Below are 22,759 nucleotides of genomic sequence, written 5' to 3'. Positions count from 1 at the left end.
CACACCCACTCTTTTACTGTGCAAGACACACTAATGTAGACGAATGTGTATAGACACCCAAATGATGCAAACTGACATTAGCTTGTGTTGATGTCTACACATCGGCTCAACCCTTACACGAGACATAGCCCAACCCTAACCCTAGATATTTCATAAGTTTGTCTTTCATTTCTTGTACCTTTTTTTCTCAGTTCCGTTTTATGTTTGATAGATTGGTAGCCTCCTAACTAAAGCATTATTTGCACGACTTATTATCCATTATTGTTTCAGCATTTTTAGGCCAGTACATTTGACAAAACCAATGACATTTTAGAATAAAGAAGTGTAGAGGACACTATTGTGTCACCAATGAAAAACAGCACCTTTTATTTCCGTTTTGTGACGTAATTCGATTTATTTATTATTAAGAATAATATTACAGCACTGTGTGTTTCGTAGGGTAGTATAAAGGCACTTCGAGTTGTTGCAGATCATAGTTGCAAGTACTATTCAGTTGATGAATGTTATTAAAGTAGATCAGGAGTTACAATGTAGGCATTTATTTCTGAGCTCAGGGTGCCAAACCTAGTTAATAGAGGATGGAAAGTAGTCTCAAACCTGTTTAAACAATGTGAACAGAAGTGAAAAGGGTTTCAACAGTGTGAACAGAAGTGTAACAGGTTTATACACTACTGTGTACAGAAGTCATTTTTACATTGACATTTGTGTAATTTAGCAGATGCTCTTATCCACACTCTTAGGGGAAAAAAAGGTGCTATATAGAACCTAAAAGAGTTCTTTGGCTGTCCCCATAGGAGAACCCTTTGAAGAACCCTTTCTGGTTCAATGTAGAACCCTTTCCACATAGGTTCTACCTGGAATCAAAAAAGGTTCTACCTGAAACAAAAAAAGGGTTTTCCTAAGGGGACAGCCAAAGAACCCTTTTGGAACCCTTTTTTCCCTAAGAGTGCAGAGCGACTTACATTAGTGAATTCATCTGAAGCTAGCTATTTCAGACAACCACATACCACAGTCATAGTAAGTACATTTTTCTTCAATAACTTCATATGGCTGCAATCCCGCTAACGGGATCGATATGACAACAGCCAGTGAAAGTGCAGGGCGCCAAATTCAAAAAGCAGAAATCTCATAATTAAAATTCCTCAGACACACATGTGTTTTATACCATTTTAAAGGTAATCTTGTTGTTGATCCCACCAAAGTGTCCAATTTCAAATATGCTTTTCAGCGAAAGCACTACAAACGATTATGTTAGGTCACACCAAACCACAATAAGCACAGCCATTTTTCCAGTGAAAGATAGCTTTCACAAAAAGCAGAAATATAGCTAAAATTAATCACTAACCTTTGATGATCTTCATCAGATGACACTCATAGGACTTCATGTTACACAATACATGCATGTTTTGTTTGATAAAGTTCATATTTATATAAAAAAATCGGAGTTTACATTGGCGCGTTACATTCACTAGTTCCAAAAACATCCAGTGATAGTGTATAGCCACATCGTTTCAACAGAAATACTCATCATAAATGTAGATGATAATACAAGTTATACACATGGAATTATAGACATACCTCTCCTTTATGCAACCGCTGTGTCAGATTTCAAAAGAACTTTACGGAAAAAGCAAACCATGCAATAATCTGAGACGGCGCTCAGAACATTAGTAAAATTAGCCGCCATGTTGGAGTCAACAGAAACCAGAAAATACATGATAAATGTTTCCTTACCTTTGATGATATTCATCAGAATGCATTCCCAGGAATCTCAGGTCCACAATAAATGCTTGATTTGTTCGCTAATGTCCGTTATTTATGTCCAATTAGCTACTTTGGTTAGCACGTTTGGTAAACAATTCCAAAGTCACAAAGCGCGTCCACTATAACGTGACGAAATGTCCAAAAGTTCTATAACAGTCAGTAGAAACATGTCAAACGATGTACTGAATCAATCTTTAGAATGTTGTTAACATACATCTTGAATAACGTTCCAACCGGAGAATTAGATTGACTTCAGTTGAGCGATGGAACGGAGCTGCCTATCACGTCAACGCGCGTGGTCAAAGCATGGTCAGCTCGTGGCAGTGGTGACTAATTCCTATCTCCTTCGGCCCCCCTTCACATTAGAGTCATCAGACAAAGTTCTATTGACTGTTGACATCTAGTGGAAGCCATAGGAAGTGAAAACTCATCCATATCTCGCTGTAATTTCAATGAGAGCTTGGTTGAAAATCTGCCACCCTCAGAAAAAATCCAAACAGGAAGTGGAACTCCTCGGGTTTTTGCCTTCCATATGAGTTCTGTTATACTCACAGACATAATTCAAACAGTTTTAGAAACTTCAGAGTGTTTTCTATCCAATACTAATAATAATATGCAAATATTAGCAACTATTACTGAGGAGCAGGCCGTTTACTCTGGGCACCTCTGTGCACCAAGCTACTCAATAACCAAGCTACTCAAAACCAAGCTACTCCAAGCTACTCAATACTGCCCCTGCAGCCATAAGAAGATAAAGTAGCTATCAGGAATCCAGTGCTAGTAAGAGAAGACAAGTGGGAGTGTTAGTGCAAGACAGGCAAGGGTGTAATGGCTCGATCACAATGACAAAATGGTGGTGGGGGGGGGTGACAGGATTTTCCAGTCTGATTCCACCAGGCAAGCAGGGCGGCACTGAGAGCTACAGTTACAGAGACATGGACAGAGCTGGCCCTGTTACACAAGTCTGTCTAGCAGCATGAGAAGCTGCTGGTGACACCAGCACCCAGGATGGTTGCAGTGGTGGTCTTGCCACACAGGTCCAGACAGCCACGGGTGTGAAGTTTCAGAAACCCTGTGGCATTGAATTCTAGATGGAATGGATTTTGGATACGATTTTTCAGTGATTGGTTCATTATGACATTGACGTTATATAAGCTAATTCATTGCATATTCACACGTTTTTGGTGTACAGGCTTCCTTAATTGCTTCTTGCTTCTCCGATGTAACAATTGAGAGTGGAGTTGTCACACACCATGTTTGTGGGAACAGTCTTTTGCTTATCACGATTGGCATCAGGTGGAAAAATGCGAGGAGACAGCATGATAAAAAACTGAAACATGCATGTTTAGACGTTCACAGTTAGTATAGGTATTAGGTATATACATTAAGATGAATGGTCTACTCGATTGTATACTGTGTAAATTGATATTGTACACACAGTGCAGCCCCTGAAACTAGAGGAGTGTTCACTGGCTTATTCATCTACAAAGTTGCCAATTACATGTGGTTCAGTCATTACAGTGGAATGAATATGATTTAAAAGCTTTTATGGCTAGGGGTTCCGCTAGCGGAACGTTTCGACAACATCCGGTGAAATTGCAGAGCGTGAAATTCAAAATAAATTATTAGAAATATTTAACTTTCATACAATCACAAGTGCAATACACCGAAATACAGTTTAACTTCTTGTTAATCCAGCCACCGTGTCAGATTTCAAAAAGGCTTTACGGCGAAAGCAAACCATGCGATTATCTGAGGACAGCACCCCATCAAACAAACACATGACAATCATATTTCAACCCGCCAGGCGCGACACAAAACTAAGAAATAACGATATAATTCAAGCCTTACCTTTAAAGATCTTCTTCTGTTGGCACTCCAATATGTCCTATAAACATCACAAATGGTCCTTTTGTTCGATTAATTCCGTCGTTATATCCCCAAAATGTCAATTTATTTGGCGCGTTTGATTCAGAAAAACACCGGTTCCAACTCGCCCACATGACTACACATTATCAAATAAATTACCTGTAATCCTGGTCCAAACATTTCAAACAACTTTCCTAATACAACTTTAGGTATTTTAAAATGTAAATAAATGATAAAATGTAAGACGGAATAAACTGTGTTCAATTGCGGATAAAATAAAAGTGGCGCGAGTGCCAGGTCACGCGCCCCAAACACAACAGTACATTAGACTCGACACTCAGTTTGAACAGCCATACTTCTTCATTACTCAAAAGAAAAACATCAACCAATTTCTAAAGACTGTTGACATCTAGTGGAAGCCCTAGGAACTGCAACCAGATGCCTCAGAAATCTAGATTCCCATAGAAACCAAATTGAAAACACAGTCAACTCAAAAAATATATTCCTGGATGGTTTGTCCTCGGGGTTTCGCCTGCCAAATAAGTTCTGTTATACTCACAGACATAATTTTAACAGTTTTAGAAACTTTAGAGTGTTTTCTATCCAAATCTACCAATATATATGCATATCCTAGCTTCTGGGTCTCAGTAGCAGGCAGTTTACTTTGGGCATGCTTTTCATCCGGACGTGAAAATACCGCCCCCTATCCCAAACAGGTTTTAATTAGTGAAGGTAATGCTACCACAGCAGACTCAATTTGCCATATCAGAACGGCCTAGGTACCCATGAGATATGTATAATTATTCCTGGAAATTAGACTAAAACAATAGAAAGCACTCTCAAGTTCTCGGAACTCCTTTGTTGTGTACAGAACAGGTAACATGCATCCCATGGATGTTTACCATCATATTTGCCAAGGGATTCATACGTAGCGGAGTGTACCACCATCCCATATAAACAATGTATAGCTTTAGAAGATAAAAGCACCTAGTTCAGAATTTGTGATAAACCCTAACCAATCAAATCACAACATATTACTGTACCCGTCTTTGAATATTGTCATAGGGACAGATGATTCTGATAGGATTTAGTACTGCTAGGAAGACCACCAGGACAGTTAGCCCCATCAAAATATTAGTCTTCATCTTGTAGGAGGGTAGTGTTTGTTGTTTTCAATAAGAGTCGTAGGTCTAATCCCTAATGAATGAGTCTTGCTGAAAAAGGACACACTCTATAGAAAATGGTGAGGAAAGATTACTAATCGAATGAATGAGGAAAATTACAGTTTACTGCTAAGGGGTGGTGCAGATGGAGACTAGAATGAAGTATAGCAGGTTTTATCGTCTTCCATGAGGGTGCTAAGCGGACGTTTGTCGGAAAAGAACAGTCCGGAATGCAGATAGTATCTGTAATTTACGTCACATTGGAATGCTCAGTCAAAATGTTAATTTAATTAAAAATCTTTATTTGATTATTTGTTCAACCATTTCACACACACATAGACATAATGTAGTGTCTCGTAGTAGTAGGTTTTTTTAAGTGTCATATGTGGTATGTTTATTTATTGTACATAGAATACATAGAACGTTTATCTTTATAAAAAAGTACAGAGTGTGAAATACTCAATAACTCACTAGATGAAGATGAAGATAAATGATAGTGACATGGTTGAGAAGAAGTTATGACATTAAAAAGTGCTTAGTCACTCTGACATGTTCCCAATGTAAATACAGTGACATTGGTTAACTGTTCATACCGATGTTGTTAAGTCTAAGCCCTAGAGGTGCAACCAGTTTGAGTTGGTACTTGGAACTAAAGCTTAGTGAAACGAGCCTTAATAAACATTGCAGTCTTTCCCACAGAATAAAACCAGTTTGAGTACATTGTGTATTTAAGAACTACAACCTACAACAACCCAGGAGGTAGTAGGCTGTCAATGTTGCAGTCGTGCTTTCTATCAAATCAACACGTGGCGGAGAACCACTGCTGTAGTGCATATCATATTCACCTGCTAGAGGGCAGCATTTGCCCATTTAAGCGTTAAGGACCGTCCACACCACCGATAAATTATACATAACTCAAAAATGTCGGCGAGCATCCACACTTGAGGAAAGTTTATCGTTCTACAGTAGCCTGCACCTGTCAATCAACTGATCCAAGCATCCTACTGCACGCTGTAGGCCTATGAATAAGGTGTTAACACAGACCATTCTGTGCTTCAGGGTGTGTTCATTGTCATAGTGACAACTGCAAATAATAGGCCTACTTCAATGTAGACTACATGTAGCCTAATGAAAAAATATAATATAGAAACTCTTATTTAAATAAAAATGTAGAAATTCAACAACAAACGCCGCAATTTTTTGTTGTTGCGCAAGCAAAAACAATTCTGGCAAACAGATTATGGCTACAGGCTGCGCTCCGCAGTCCCCAGGACATCGGGCACACAAAGCTCTACCTCTGATTAGGCCTACGTTTTTAAACATTATTCTACCTATAGGCTACAACAACACGGTGCATGAATGTGTTCTTGTTTTCAAGAGAGTAGACCTGTAACGGCTGTCACAGTCGTTCTCCTCCTCAGACGAGGAGGAGCATGGATCGGACCAACCCGCAGAGTGGGTAGTGCTCATGATAATTTATTAACTCGAAACTGAACACTAACATGAAACCAAAATAACAACCGACAACAGTCCCGTGTGGCACAAATACAAACACGGAAACAAACACCCACAAAACCCCGGCTGCCTTAGTATGATTCTCAATCAGGGACAACGATTGACAGCTGCCTCTGATTGAGAATCATACCAGGCCGAACACAAAATCCCAACATAGAAAATCACACATAGACAAACCCACCCAACTCACGCCCTGACCAACTAAATAAATACAAGACAAAAGAAAACAGGTCAGGAACGTGACAAGACCTACTCAATGAATGGCTATGGCTGTAAACTGCAGTGTTGTAAGCTAATTTGAACCACTCAAACGTTCTGTTTTGAATGCTTCATGCCGAAATAACTGCATACTGCATAGGCCTGATTATGCAACCATTTGGATCAGTTATGGGTCTATTCGACAGTTTACAAGGTCCAGAAAGGTACATTAGCTGGCTACTGTAACGATCTTCTTCATCTGATGAACAGGATAGATCGGACCAAAACGCAGCGTGGTAAGTGTCCATGTTAATTTATTATAACTGAACACAAAACAAAAATAACCAAGAGAATGTAAGAAACGAAACAGTCCTGTCAGGTGAAACAACACAAAACAGAAAACAACTACCCACAAACCACAGGTGGGAAAAGGCTACCTAAGTATGGTTCTCAATCAGAGACAACGATAGACAGCTGCCTCTGATTGAGAACCACACCCGGCCAAACACATAGGAATAGAAAACATAGAACAAAAACATAGAATGCCCACCCCAAGTCACGCCCTGAGCAAACCAAAATAGAGACATAAAAAAGGAACTAAGGTCAGGGCGTGACAGCTACTCACATGGTGTATTTTGATCACGCCATTGCATGCTCTCTTTCTCTCCTTTCAAACTCACAACCAGTTCTTTCGGTTTCTGTATTTTACATTCAGCAAGCAAGAGCAAACTGAAATCTCTCCTCGATAGGCTAGTAGTAGAAAATAAAATGCTTGAAATAAGTGTACGACAAGCTATTGTAGGCCTAGTCTAGCTCTTACTGGTACTCCAAGATCTAAAGAGGAATCATTAGGAATAGTACTGCAGTGATAGCCTTGTAAAAAAGGCTGTCCTGCTCCTCTCCTCTCTACCTAACATCCCCTCACAGTCCCTTCAATTTCCCTTAAATGTGAATCACATTTTTATTTGGCGTACCCCTGACGGCATTGCACATACCCCAGGGGGAACCCCAGTTTGGGAATACCTGTTCTATGGTATACTTTTACCTCATTGTCACCTGAGTGTGACTATCACCTGATATGATGGGACATTTTAAGGTGGCTGTCAGTCAGTGGGCTTTTTGAATGACAGAAGAGTTCAGTGACACCCAGATACTGTAAACCAGAATCCCCCTCCCTCTTTTCCCTCCTTCCCTCCAACCCCTCACCCCCACTCCCCTCCCCATTCCCCCACATGCTCCCTCCTCAAACACTTCCCATACCTTGCTTCTCATTTTAAACATTCACAGTTCACACCTGGATTACTTCACAATTTACTCTCAACTTTCAGATGACAGAAGACTAGTTGAAACCTCCACCCCCTCCTCCCTTCGACCCCCTCCATTTGCCCCCCCATACCAACCCAACTCTGACAGTATACAATCCCAGGTCTATAACCCATGCTTTGCCACTCTGTTGTCACTGCCAACTTTAAGTACGCCAGACTTTGGAAAAGGATTGTTTCTGGGATCAAAACTCAATTCATCACTTTTGTCGAGATGAACAAACAAACAAAATCATTTTTGGAATCCTTGCAGTTGCTTCATCTTTTATGCCGGGTGAGTCTCATCGATAATCAACGCCACTCACTCACAAACAAAACAGAGGATGCAGTTTGCGTGGACAATATTTGATTTCATTGGTTGTCATTTTAGGGCAGGGCCAATTTAGCTAAAGGGTTGTTAATCCAACAATCCTCCGCCATAGGTTTCATCATGTGAGTTAAAGTGTTAATGCTATTCAGTTTGAAGGGTCGGTTCATTTTTTGATCGTTTATTTTTCGACTTATCGTTTCATCCATAAAGCTTTTATTGAGTTCGTTGGCTGGTAATGTAGCAACATCCAGCATCTCCAGGCAAAACATTTTTTTTTAAGCATGTAGCGATGCTGGTGGAAAAGGTAAGCATCGGCTAGTGGTGTATTCAACAGCATGGAGAGAGCAGGGGAGTGGGTGTGGAATGTAGAAGGTAGAGACCACTTTCCCCATTCTTTTGCTTGCACCGCTAGGGGATTTTTCAAAAGAAATCGGAGATTACTACATAACACTTGTAGAGACCAACAGAGAATAATGGAGACTAGAGAGATGTGTTTTAAATGACCAGAGAGGGATTTGTATGATCAATGCAATGTCTATGTTGTAATGGCATGGCATTTCCGTGATTTTCCCCATTCATTGAATAGCACATCAAACAAGGGTGTGGTCTGTGGTCTTCAGATATCTATGGCCACACACTGGGTGTGGCCTTCAGTTCAACCACAGCTGGTTTTGGTGATGACTATTGCTTTGGTGTTGGTATGGAATTCATATAATGTACAATAACAGAATAGAACAGAATAGAGTGGCGTAATGAATGTGCGTCATGTTTCCTCTCACTCTCTCTCTCTACCCCCAACGAAGAATTTCTTAGTGACAAGACAATGGTCAGCCATTGTCTGTGAAGCCACGTGATCTAATTGTCTAGTGCTAGGGCAACAACCAAAACGTGCACTACTTGGGGTCCCGAGGACCGAGTTTGGAAAACGCTGAGCTAGAGGAAGTAGAAGACACATTCTGATTCTGAAGAACTAGAAGACCGTCCCAGTTTGTTTTGTTCACGCTACATGTTTAAACCGGCTTGACTCTGGTTTTCTCATGTGTTGATGCTGTTCTAGCTTGAAATATATACTTATTCATGTTACTCTACTATAACTACTTTACATGTATAATGTTATTGTTAAATCTCATGGATCCTATGGAGAGGGCCAAAGGCCGTGGATTAGGAAGGGGTGAGGAATGTGGGCCGAGGTCCCGTCAGATAAAGCGACAAGGAACAGTTCTATTACATACACACCACCTGCCAAGTTTCTGCCTTGTAACAGAGATGTATTGGCTATCTAGATGTGCAGGAAGAAGACGCCGCCTAATAGTAGAAATACTTGTGCGGGTGGAAACATGTCTTTGTCTTTTCAGCTGTTCCCAATGTGGGAATAAACTTGGTTTGAGCTTTACTAGTTGTCTGTGAGTTTTATTCTGTTCGTTCAGAACTGAACAGCTCTGCATTGTCAACATGATTCACCACGATTTACAGTCAAACTAGAGAGTCCGAATCAGTGAAACAGGAGCCGGCACCAAAAACAAGGTTGGCACAGTTCCTACACCTGTTACCACTCAGAGTCATAGGCTGAAACAATTACAGGATATGGATCTAGAAAGCCTGAGTTTATTCAGTAGTTCCATTGTGATACGACTGGTTATAAACTGGTGTAGGGTTGATTCCATGAGGATAGGTCCCGAGATCCATAGGGAGATCTATGGTGATAGGATACAGTAGGTTCCGTTAGGATAGGTCCCTAGATCTATAGCTAACTACAGTGTAGGGTAGGTTCTGTGTAGGATAGGTCCCTAGATCTATAGCTAACTACAGTGTAGGGTAGGTTCTGTGTAGGATAGGTCCCTAGATCTATAGCTAACTACAGTGTAGGGTAGGTTCTGTGTAGGATAGGTCCCTAGATCTATAGCTAACTACAGTGTAGGGTAGGTTCTGTGTAGGATAGGTCCCTAGATCTATAGCTAACTACAGTGTAGGGTAGGTTCTGTGTAGGATAGGTCCCTAGATCTATAGCTAACTACAGTGTAGGGTAGGTTCTGTGTAGGATAGGTCCCTGGATCTATAGCTAACTATAGTGTAGGGTATGTTCTGTGTAGGATAGGTCCCTAGTGGTGGTGTTCCCCTGAGAGATCCGTAAGTGGGGCAAAAGTCCCAGCCGTGGTGGCCGTGAGGCAGTAAAGTGTGTGTGTGTGTGTGTGGATACATTTTCATGCATGTGTACTACTACGAAAGGTTGTAGAGAAGTAGCCCATGTAGAAGGACAAAGGAAGGAAGTGCATATGGTGGAGAATAGGAGTAATCTGAGAGTATCTGTGCTTAATTAAAGATGAAACATTGTTAATGGGAATGTGGATGGTGATAAAGGTTGCCTACAAGTTCTGGAGGAGAGCCTCATTCATGGTTAGAAAAGCCAAAAGATATTAAAATGTTATTTTAACATGATTCGAATGTATTAGCGGTAGCAATAAGGAGACGTTGGTTTATGTCCTATTGGGGCGGGGAACCGTGACAGATTATGTGTAAATAGGAAGACAACTGTGAATAATACTGGTTATGCGCGTTGTCAACAACAGTGCTATGAGGCGTAACACTGGTATAAGACATTAGGTCACCAGCATTCGCCAGTAGAAAATTGCCAAACACTTCAGTATTATTTCTAATAGAAGGTATCAAGTCCTGTGACCAAATTATTAGGTACCTATACCGTTACTACTATCCGGGAAGTAGGTATAACTACCTACATAAAAATAAAATTACAATTGGTATACATTAGAGCTGTGGTTGAGGAAATCTAAATGCTCTGGACACCTTCGGGAGAGGCGTCAGAATGAATAACTATTGAAATGGCTACCGGTTGCCCCGATTCTCCATGTAAAAGAGGGGCTCGAGGAAGAAAAGTTTCAAAAAGCTATAGAGGCGCTGAAAGAGGCGCATGAGCATTCTACCAATTCAGCTTGAATATTGTACGAATTGAGCAAACCAGATAAGATTGGTCAGCACTTCCCTGCTGATGGAAAATTCCAATCTAATAAAGAATTCAGAGATGCTATTGTGAGTTGGCACAATGACAGAAAACAAAAATCAAAAGCTCAACACCAGCGTTTTGATGTCAGCGTTCTATCAACAGAAAAGCAAAACCGATTAAACCAAAATTAGTTGATGTACTCAGCATCAAAAAGATTGGGTATGTGAGTACATTGATAGAATGTGTATGTCTACTTTGATGGATGGTTTGAAACCTGTTATCAAAACGTCTATTACGGGGGTAGTGAAACAACATTTTCATTGGGATGAAATAGTAAGGGAGGCATTGAGAGTGGGATCTAATTCCGCTCACACTTTGCAGCTATGTCGTCCCAGTTGTTTGCCTCCCGTCAGTGCAATGCACTGAGTATCCATAGTCAAGAGCATTTGAGCTATCGGCTCAAATTTTGGAGAGAGAAACACAGAAGCTCAGAACGCATTAAAGACACTCCCTTTGTTTTCACACTGTTTCTGTTCATGCATTTTAAAATGCTTATGTTGTGGATGTCAATCACTGTAGTTTTGAAGCTGTAACTCTGAATTCCTAAAGGAGGATCGAAATGTAGAGAATTGGTACGTGGAGGAAAATGGGGGAGGGTCATTCTTTTTCAATTTCAATCAAGGGGAGGGCTTAGTATTTTTTTTAAAAATCTAGTCATGTAATTTGTAATTGATGAAATGTCTATATTTCTCAGTGTTTTAAAATAGTTCCTCATTAGGTTATACAGTGCCTTTGGAAAGTATTCAGACTTTTTCCACATTTTGTTACGTTACAGCCTTATTCTAAAATTGATTAAACAAAAAAATGTCCTCATCAATCTACACGCAATATCCCATAATGACGAAGCGAAAAAAGGGTTTTTAGAAATGTTGGCAAATGTATTCAGACCCTTGTTATGAGACTCGAAATGTAGCTCTTTTTTCAATTGAACATCCTTGAGATGTTCTGCTACTTGATTGGAGTCCACCTGTGGTAAATTCAATTGATTGGACATGATTTGGAAAGGCACACATCTGTCTATATAAGGTCCCACAGATGACAGTGCATGTGAGAGCAAAAACCAAGCCATGAGCTCGAAGGAATTGTCTGTAGAGCTCCGAGACAGGATTGTGTCAAGGCACAGATCTGGGGAAGGGTATGAAAAAATGTCTGCAGCATTGAAGGTCCCCAAGAACACAGAGGCGGAGAAAACACCATACAGCTGGCGACTGAAATCAGTGTGCATGCGCCCGGGCCAGCCACAAGGTGTCACTAGAGTGCGATGGGACAAGGACATCCCAGCCGGCCAAACCCTCCCCTATCTCGGACGACGCTGGGCCAATTGTACGCCACCTCATGGGTCTCCCAGTTGCGACCGGCTGCATCACAGCCCGGGATTGAACCTGGATCTGTAGTGATGCCTCTAGCACTGCGATGCAGTGCCTTGCACCACTCAAGAGGGCCTCCATCGTTCTTAAATGGAGGAAGTTTGGAACCACCAAGACTCTTCCTAGAGCTGGCTGCCCGGCCAAACTGAGCAATCGGGAGAGAAGGCCCTTGATCAGGGAGGTGACCAAGAACCCGATGGTCACTCTGACGGATCTCTAGAGTTCCTCTGTGGAGATGGGAGAACCTTCCAGAAGGACAACCATCTCTGCAGCATTCCACCAATCAGGGCCAGACAGAAGCCACAATATTCTCTGGTCTGATAAAACCAAGATTGGACTCTTTGGCCTGAATGCCAAGTGTCACGTCTGGAGGAAATCTTGCACCATCCCTACTATAAGGCATGGTAGTGGCAGCATCATGCTGTGGGGATGTTTTTCAGCGGCAGGGACTGGGAGACTTGTCAAGATTGAGGCAAAGATGAACAGCGCAAAGTACAGAGAGATCCTTGATGAAAACCTGTTTCAGAGCGCTCAGGACCTCAGACTGGGGCGAAGGTTCACCTTCCAACAGAACAATGACCATACACACACAGACAAGACAATGCAGGAGTGGCTTCGGGACAAGTCTATGAATATCCGTGAGTGACCCAGCCAGAGCCCATACTTGAACCCGATCAAACATTTCTAGGGAGACTTGAAAATGGCTGTGCAGCAACGCTCCCCATCCAACCTGACAGAGCTTTAGAGGATCTGCAGAGAAGAATGGGATTTTGTCCCCAAATACAGGTGTGCCAAGCTTGTAGCGTCATACCCAAGAATACTTTGTGCTGTAATCACTGCCAACGGTGTGTAATGGGACTTTTAATATTTGTGCTTTTATTGTAACATATTTCTGTGTTCTATTCATGTGCTATTCTAATAACCAATTTCTGTGTTCATGCAAGTGACTGATTTAACGAATCCTTACTTATCAGTATCTGAAATTTGGCGGTATGCCCAGACCTTGTTTTGAGAACAAACAAAAGATATCTCAGTTTCAAGGTCTCAGCTTAGGGAGAAGAAGCCTTGTGAGATATTGGTCTGTCACATGTTATGAACCAGTGCTGGTCGGTTACATGAATGAATTATGCTAAATCATGCAAATATACCTTGTCTGTGTATAGTCCAGTCCTTCTCAAATAGTGGGGCGCGCCCCCCTGGGGGGGCTCGGAGCGATGCCCCCGGGGAACATGCTTTCTTTTGCACCGAATAAGAGCACACAGCACAGAGCAGGAGATATGAAGTGCAGATAACAAACCCTTAAGAGACACCATGGAAAAATATTTAACAGGGATGAAAAGAAAGGCGGAGAGAGATGGAGATAATGGGACAAACGTAAGTCTCACGAAAGCTAAGACGAGGAAATATGACGACGCGTATGTAGCGCTTGGCTTCACTGTGACTACGGTGGGAGACGAGGAAAGACCGGTATGTTTACTGTGTCTAAAAATGTTGGCAGCGGACAGCATGAAGCCAAATAAATGAAGGCGTCACTTAAAGACATTACACCCCAATCACGCTGATAAGCCGCTTGAGTTTTTTCCGCGAAAACGTGCTGAATATTGCCAACAATCGTCCCGCTTTGCAAAACGTTCTCATTGTAGCCATTAATCCTGACTTCCTCATTTTGATAAAAAAAATCAGCACAAATTGTTTTATTCATTTTTGTTTTATAAGTTAAAGTGTTTCATATATTGTGCTCCTGAGTTAATGTTGCTGATCAATTTGAATTTATTATTATTTATTGATTATATTTAATTTAATTTTTCAGTATCTAATGGTCAAAAAAAAAATACAGTTTAAATAAGGATTAAATTTTATTAATTTTTTCAGGCAAAGTGATGCATTTTAAGTCTTTTCTGTTACAGACTAAAAAACAATGTTAATAAAGTTATTCTTTGTTGTAATTTGATCTATATTTCTTTCTTTTTTTTTTTTTTTTTCTTTTTTTTTTTCTTTTTTTTGGGTGGATCAGCTTAATATTGCGGAAAGAATGTTGCTTCCAATGTAATTGTCTGCATCATTTCCAATCCCCCATATTTTTTGGGGTAAATATATATATCCATACACGCATGCATACATATATACATATATACATACACATACCTATATAGACATACATACTTTTTTAAAGAATATACCTTTATTATTATTCCCCGCAACCCTACCACCGCTCCCCCAATTGGAGTAAACTAATAAACACTTCTGCTTTTACCTTCAATTTATACATCTTATACGTATTTTACAGACACAGACTACTTTATAATAGTTCTCTCTTGTTTGTTCTTAGTCCTTCCTCTATTTCTGTTGTCCATCCAATTTTATTTCCACTTGTAACTGTGCTATTTCACAAAAGCTCCGCACCTATACACATTTCACAGATCCCGTATGCCATACATTATCTTGTTATTAGTCCCACCCTTCAGTTCTACTTAACCCTTCCCATCTATCTTCCAACATCATCCATTTCGGATTTTTATTTGCCATATATTTTTCAACTGTGCTGTGATGCTTCACAAAAGATTTGAACCTTCCTATTCTCATAGCTTCTACAGATTGTAAATTAAAAATAAACATTTTTGCTAAAATAATTATTATATTATTGATTGATTGACTATGGCTTTTCAAATCCCCCAGTATTGCTATCTGTAGCGTTAGTTCTAGGCAAATGTTGCAATTCTTCAGCCATTCCTGGACCTGTGACCAAAAACGAGCTACATATGGACAATACCAAAATAAATGATCTAATGACTCTGCCTCCTCACAACAGAATCTGCAGAGCTGGGAAGATTGTATACCCCATATATATAACATTCTATTAGTTGCAAGAATTTTGTACAGTAATTTAAATTGAAAAATTCGAAGTTTTGAATCCGGCGTTGTTTTGCGTATCAATTCATAAACCATGTGCCATGGAATGGGTACATCGAAAATCTCTTCCCAACTATTTTGCAATTTATATGGCACAGCTGTCAGTTTTTTGGTCCTTAAATGAAATTGGTATATGTTTTTATTTATCACACTTTTCTTTAACCATTTATGTTCTTTAATACAGGGCCGACATACAAGTTCCTTACTTTTTTCCCCTTCTACTTGCCTCTTCCATTTTTGTGGTAATGCTGCAATTAATTGGTTGTAATTTTGGGTAGAGCAGACATTTCCATATGTCTGTGTTAGCTGCATGTGTGACATAACTCCACCAGTCCTATTTATGATATCATTCACAAAAATTATACCTTTTTTAAACATTTCTTCGATAAATACAGTTTTTTTATCAATTACTATATTTGAATTTAACCACAATATTTGTTGTACTATTTGTTCCGTCGTTTCAGGTGGATTAAACTGAAATTGCAACCAACTTTCTAAGGCTTGTTCAAAAAATAAGGATATTTTTGGAGATCATTTTAAGTCTTTTCTGTTACAGACTAAAAAACAATGTTAATAAAGTTATTCTTTGTTGTAAGTTGATCTATATTTCTTTCTTTTTTGTTTTCTTTAATATTAATAAGGGTACAATATTATGCAGAGGTGTACCTATAACAATTTTATAGACAAATTATACTATTTACAGTAGCGGCGGAGAGTTGGGGGGGCGGGGGGGGGGGGGGGGGGGGGGGGCGTAACAGAAAATAATTGAGAAGCACTGGTATAGTCGTATATAAGAGAACTCCTGGGCCTGCCCAGGGAGAGCTCCCGATTGACATGTGTACTATGGTGCATTGAGTTGGTTGGAACCTCTCCAGAATGCTGGCAAATAAAGGATGATTAATTTAAGATTGACATCGAGGGTCCCTGTGTAATAATTTGCATGACAGGTGCTTCAACAAAGTACTGAGTAAAGGGTCTGAATACTTATGTAAATGTAATATTTCCGTTTTTCTTTTTACTACATTAGCAAACATTTCTAAAAACCTGTTTTTGCTTTGTCATTATGGGGTATTGTGTGTAGATTGATGAGGGGAAAAAAATATTTAATACATTTTAGAATAAGGCTGTAACGTAACAAAATGTGGAAAAAGTAAAGGGGTCTGAATACTTTCCAAAGGCACTGTATATTTTTTTATATTATTATTCAAAATTTTTATCAGGGGGTGCAGCAGCACCCTCAGCACCCCTACTTCCTGCGGGTATGCATTCAAGACAAAGCCATTTGGATTGATCTGTTTGTGTCAGCAGAGTAGGCCTAGGCTTCCTTCTGATTTGTTTTATTAAAAAAGATTCTGCTCATGTCTCCAGTCATTCAAAGTGTAGTAGAATTGCATGAAATGTGCTTATCAAAGCTAGCTAATGCTAGCTTTGCTAACCGGGTGATCACATTAAAAAGCAACTTCTCATTTAGAAAACCGCGTATGTGCCATCGATATGAGTCAGAAATTCTACTGTCAAAATTGACTACAAAGTGTACATAGGATAATTTTGGTCATAAAGTCAGTCTCGTACAAAACAGAGTTTTGTAATTTGTGGTCGTGACTGCATCACAATGTAAATGAAGGTTAAGATTGCAAAGATTGCAACATGAAAATATTGTACCATTTACATTATGCAATTTATTGACGGTCCCTAACCAGCCCCGGAGATAGGCTATCCAAAGTCAGGTCGCACAGCAGCCGGCTGAAGCTAATTGGCAAAATAATTTGGCTAACTCTTCCCACCTGTGAACACACATATGAGACACCCACATCAAACCACACCCCAAAACCATCTCACGTTTGAGTTCAGTCATGGCAGCTAGCATTTCTTAATGAACAAAATTTAAAACGAGGTCAAATCAGGAAGTGCAGTTACCATTTAAAACTAACTAATGGCATGTTGTACATCTACCTTGCTACCTTGCAGATGAGCCAAGGAGGTGGACAGATAAGAACAGCAGACAAGGGCAACTGGTCGGGAAGAGGAGGATTTACGTAACCCAGACACAGGCCAAAAATAAGTGAAGCTACCCAGTATCCACTTGACTGTTTTGGATTGCAAAACTAAAGAGGCACAGAAACAGAAAAAAAAGAGAGTAAATGATGGAGAGAGGCACCAGACAAGACAGAGAAATAGCAACAGAAGAATATTATATGATGGAGAGAGACATCAGATGAACAGAACAGGCTATAACTGAAGAGGATAGACAGTAACAAACAAGAACCCGAGACAGCCACAGACAAGACACAGACAGCAACAGACAAGACAGAAAGAGTGACAGAAGAGATGGAGAGAGAGGTGTGTTGATCACACAGAAGACTATCCCTTCAACCTGCTATATAGATTCCAACTCTATTTGCACAAATTATAACAGGTGAAATACAGACAGTGAAAAATGTAAAACATGGTTTACAAAGAGTTTGCAGGTGAGGGGAAAATGCCAGAGAAATTACCATAACATTCTTTTTTTTTTACAACCAGGACAACCCAGGGCAATTAAACTGATTCCAGAGGCCCGACCCAAAACAACACCGGCTGAGAAGAGGGATTCGGTGGAGTCTTCTAGTCCGACTTAGGAGGCGTGCACACCATCCACCGCTTCCGAGTATATTACCCGCTAATGTTCAGTCCCTGGATAACAAAGTTGACGAGATCATGGCAAGGGTTTCTTTCCAGAGAAACATTGATTGTAACATACTCTGTTTCACGGAAACATGGCTCACTCGGGATATACTGTTGGAGTCTGTCCAGCCATCTGGATTCTTAGTTAGCACCGACAGGAATAAATGAACGACTCATGGTGTAATTGTGATAACATACAGGAACTCAAGTCCTTTTGTTCACCCGACCTAGAATACCTCACAATCAAATGCCAACTGTATTATCTCTCAAGAGAATTTGCTTCAATTATAGTCACAGCCGTGTACATCACCCTCAAGCCGATACCACAACAGCCCTCAAGGAACTTCACTGGACTTTTTGCAAACTGGAAACCACATATCCTGAGGCTGCATTTATTGTAGCTGGGGATTTTAACAAAGAAAATTTGAGGAAAGGCTGCCTAAATTCTATCAGCATATCGACGGTAGTACTAGCGCTGCTAAAACACTAGACCACTGTGTCACGACTTAAGTCGAAGCCTCTCCTTGTTCGGGCGGTGCTCGGCGGTCGACGTCACCGGTCTTCTAGCCATCATTGATCCATTTTTCATTTTCCATTAGTTTTGTCTTGTCGTCCTACACACCTGGTTTCAATCCCACTCATTACCTGTTGTGTATTTAACCCTCTGTTTCCCCTCATCTCTTTGTCAGAGATTGTTTGATGTTCAGTTTTGTGTTGTTTGTATTGGTGCGCGACAGGTCCTCCTACCCACTTTGTTTTATTGTTATTATAGTTTTGGAGTTATGTTTTATTTATTGTTATTAAACAACTCCATTACATTAAGTTTGATTCTCCTGCGCCTGACTCTCCTGCCACCTATACACACGACTCTGACAGAATCTCTGACCCTAAATGAAGTCAGCAGGAGAAGGTACCCCGGCCATGGAGGTGGAGGAGCGCATCATGGAACATACGGAGATGATTTACAATCTGAGCTCCGCCATGGATCGCGTTGTCCAGAATATGAACCGCTGGGAGACACAGGGAGTTTTTCCAGCGCCTCCACCAGCACAACCGGGATCTCCCCTGAGCGCCCTTTCCCCGCCTGAACCCAGCAGGATCCATTTATCCCTGCCACAGGGGTACGACGGAGATACTGCCGGCTGCCAGGGTTTCCTCCTTAAACTAAGCTGTGGACTAGTGTGGAGAAGAGGATGCAGCGTTGGACCGTTTTGAGGAGTTCACCCGCCATTTCCGGACAGTGTTCGACCACCCACCCGAAGGCAGAGCGGCGGGTGAGCGGCTCTACCATCTGAGGCAGGAGACTAGGAGCGCACAGGAGTTTGCTCTGGAGTTTAGGACCCTGGTTGCCGGCACTGGATGGAGCGACAGGGCCCTGATCGACCATTACCGCTGTAATCTACGTGAAGACGTCCGTCGGGAGCTGGCCTGCAGAGACACTACCCTCACCTTCGACCAGCTGGTGGACATGTCCATCAGGCTGGACAACATGCTGGCTACTCGTGGACGTCTAGATCGAGGTCTGGTTGTTCCATCCTCCCGCACCCTCTCTCCTGTACCCATGGAGTTGGGAGGGATGGTGCGCAGGGAGAACGGAGGGGGTTCCCGCTCGTGCACCATATGTGGTCGCAGAGGTCACACTGCTGGTCGGTGCCGGGTTGGTTCCTCTGGGAATCGAGGCAGCATGCAGCATACAACTCAGCATTCAACACCATAGTACCCTCCAAGCTCATCATTAAGCTTGAGGTCCTGGGTCTGAATCCCGCCCTGGGCAATTTGGTCCTAGGCCTCTCTGACGGGCGAAGGTATCAATGTAAAGCTTTGAATATATCTATGTAAAACTTTGAAAAACCCAGCTAGATGAACACTTCAAAATTCTTAGCTATGTGTCACAGTCAGGAGATGGTCAAAGTGATGACTACAGTGGCATGTGCTTGTTTTCTACCTGGCAACAATAACCACCATCTTGGTATGATGTCACTGTGCCAGTTTACTTGCACAGGCATCTTATAGAAAAGTAAAGGGCTGATATGACAATGTTTTGACAATGTTTTCAGTTTTTTAATTGGTTTGAGCGGGAACCGGGGAGGAGAACAAGGAAAACCTGTATGTCCTGCTAAGTAGAAAAAAAGCCGCTCCGAGGAATGGAATGTTTAGGGGTGGAGAAAATGCCATGACACTGATAGACAGTACCAAATAACTCAGAAGAAGGCAGACTTCTACAGGATCAGTGGGTCCCCCGCGGGACAGTTGAGCTAACGAAGGCTAATATGATTAGCATGAGGTTGTAACTAACAAGAACATTTTGCAGGACATAGACATATCTGATATTGGCAGAAAGCTTAAAATCTTGTTAATTTAACAGCACTGTCCAATTTACAGTAGCTATTACAGTGAAATAATACCATGCTACTATTTAAGGAGAGTGCACAGTCACGAACTTGAAAATGTATTAATAAACCAATTAGGCACATTTGGGCAGTCTTGATACAACATTTTGAACAGAAATGCAATGGTTCATTGGATCAGTCTAAAACTTTGCACATACAATGCTGCCATCTAGTGGCCAAAATCTAAATTGTGCCTAGGCTGGAATAATACATTATGGCCTTTCTCTTGCATTTCAAAGATGATTGTACAAAACAACATTTTTTTTCTCTGTATTATCTTTTACCAGATGTAATGTGTTATATTCTCCTTCATTAATTTAACATTTCCACAAACTTTAAAGTGTTTCCTTTCAAAGGGTATCAAGAATATGCATATCCTTGCTTCAGGTCCTGAGCTACAGGCAGTTAGATTTGTGTCATTTTAGGTGAAAATTTGCAAAGTCATCCAGCCATCACATACAGTATACACATTTACACTTTAAAAAGGTTTTAAAAGTTTAAAAAGTTTCAGATATACCCAATCAGTCAAGACATTTATGATTAGTACACGGCTAACATCAAATTCGTACGCAGAGTTCTTCCCAAACAAGAAAGTACCTTGGACAAATTCCCAGTTAACCTAGATATCCCAATAACGATAACAAATAAACACATAGAACTTTAAAGCTTGTTACAGTAATTTAGTGTGCAGGCTAACTCAAATGAGCTTCTAACGTAATGCTAGCTAGGTAACTTTACATACTGTATAGCCATCTAAGTGAATTAAATATCACCATCTAGCTAACTTCATATTAGCTAGCTAGCTATATTGATGTATTTATAATTTTAAAAAGCTTGCAATTGCATTTGTAGCTAGCTAGCTAAAAGTCATGGAAGAGGGTGAAAGGATTAGTAGCTCCAGCTGTCAGAGAATGGAGAGAGTAGACTAATATAGATAGGGCAGGTACCTTTGTAGGAGTACATTATGAAAAGTTGATCCACGTGGCACCGTCATAGGATGCCACCTTTCCAACAAGCCAGTTTGTCAAATTTCTGTCCTGCTACAGCTGCCCCGGTCAACTGTAAGTGCAGTCATTGGAAAAGTCTAAGAGCAACAATGGCTCAGCCGCAAGGTGGTAGGCCATACAAGCTCACAGAACAGGACTGCCGAGTGCTGAAGCGCATATCGTGTACAAAACATCTGTCCTCAGTTGCAACACTCACTACTGAGTTCCAAACTGCCTCTGGAAGCAAAGTCAGCACAAGAACTGTTCAAGAAATGGGTTTCCATGGCCGAGCAGCCACACACAAGCCTAAGATAATCATGCGCAATGCTTGTCACAGTCAGTGTAGTCAGCTCATCTATCCCCATTGTGACCGTGTCTGTGCCAACGACCTAGGTTGGTCAAAACTAAACATGGCGGTGTTCGCCTTAGCAATGTCACTGGAATATTATTGAAAGAGATTATTGAAAGAGATCCTCCATTCCTCACATCTCAAAATAGGGCTACTTAAAACCTCTCTGAGATAGGGGGCAGTATTTTAAAGTCCGGATGAAAAGCGTACCCAAAGTAAACTCCCTGCTACTCAGACCCAGAAGCTAGGATATGCATATAATTAGTAGATGTGAATAGAAAACACTCTAAAGTTTCTAAAACTGTTAAAATCATGTCTGTGAGTACAACATAACTTATTTGGCAGGCGAAACCCTGAGAAGAAACCATCCAGGAAAAAAACATTGGAGGTCACTCTGTTTTCAATTTGGTTTCTATGGGAAACTAGCATATGTGGCATATGGTTGCAGTTCCTATGGCTTCCACTAGATGTCAACAGTCTTTAGAAATTGGTTGATGTTTTTCCTTTGAGGAATGAAGAAGTATGGCTGTTCAGTGTAGAGCCAAGTGTACTATTTTGTTTGGTGCGTGCTCCAGGTCACGCGCTCCACGTTGATTTTATCCGCTATTGAACACAGTTTATTCCGTCTTAGATTTGATCGATTATTTACATTTTAGGATACCTAAGGATGGATTAGGAAAATTGTTTGAAATGTTTGGACAAAGTTTACAGGTAACTTATTAGATAATTTGTAGTCATGTTGGGCGAGTTGGAACCAATGTTTTTCTGAATCAAACGCGCCAAATAAATGGACATTTTGGGGATATAAAAAGGAGTTTATCGAACAAAGGACCATTTGTGATGTTTCTGGGACATATTGGAGTGCCAACAGAAGAAGATCTTCAAAGGTAAGGCTTGAATTATATCGTTATTTCTGAGTTTTGTGCGGTGCCT

This window comes from Salvelinus fontinalis, chromosome 32 (genome assembly GCF_029448725.1).
Source record: "Salvelinus fontinalis isolate EN_2023a chromosome 32, ASM2944872v1, whole genome shotgun sequence".
Taxonomy (NCBI): Eukaryota; Metazoa; Chordata; class Actinopteri; order Salmoniformes; family Salmonidae; genus Salvelinus; species Salvelinus fontinalis.
Note: the sequence above shows the minus strand (reverse complement) of the source record.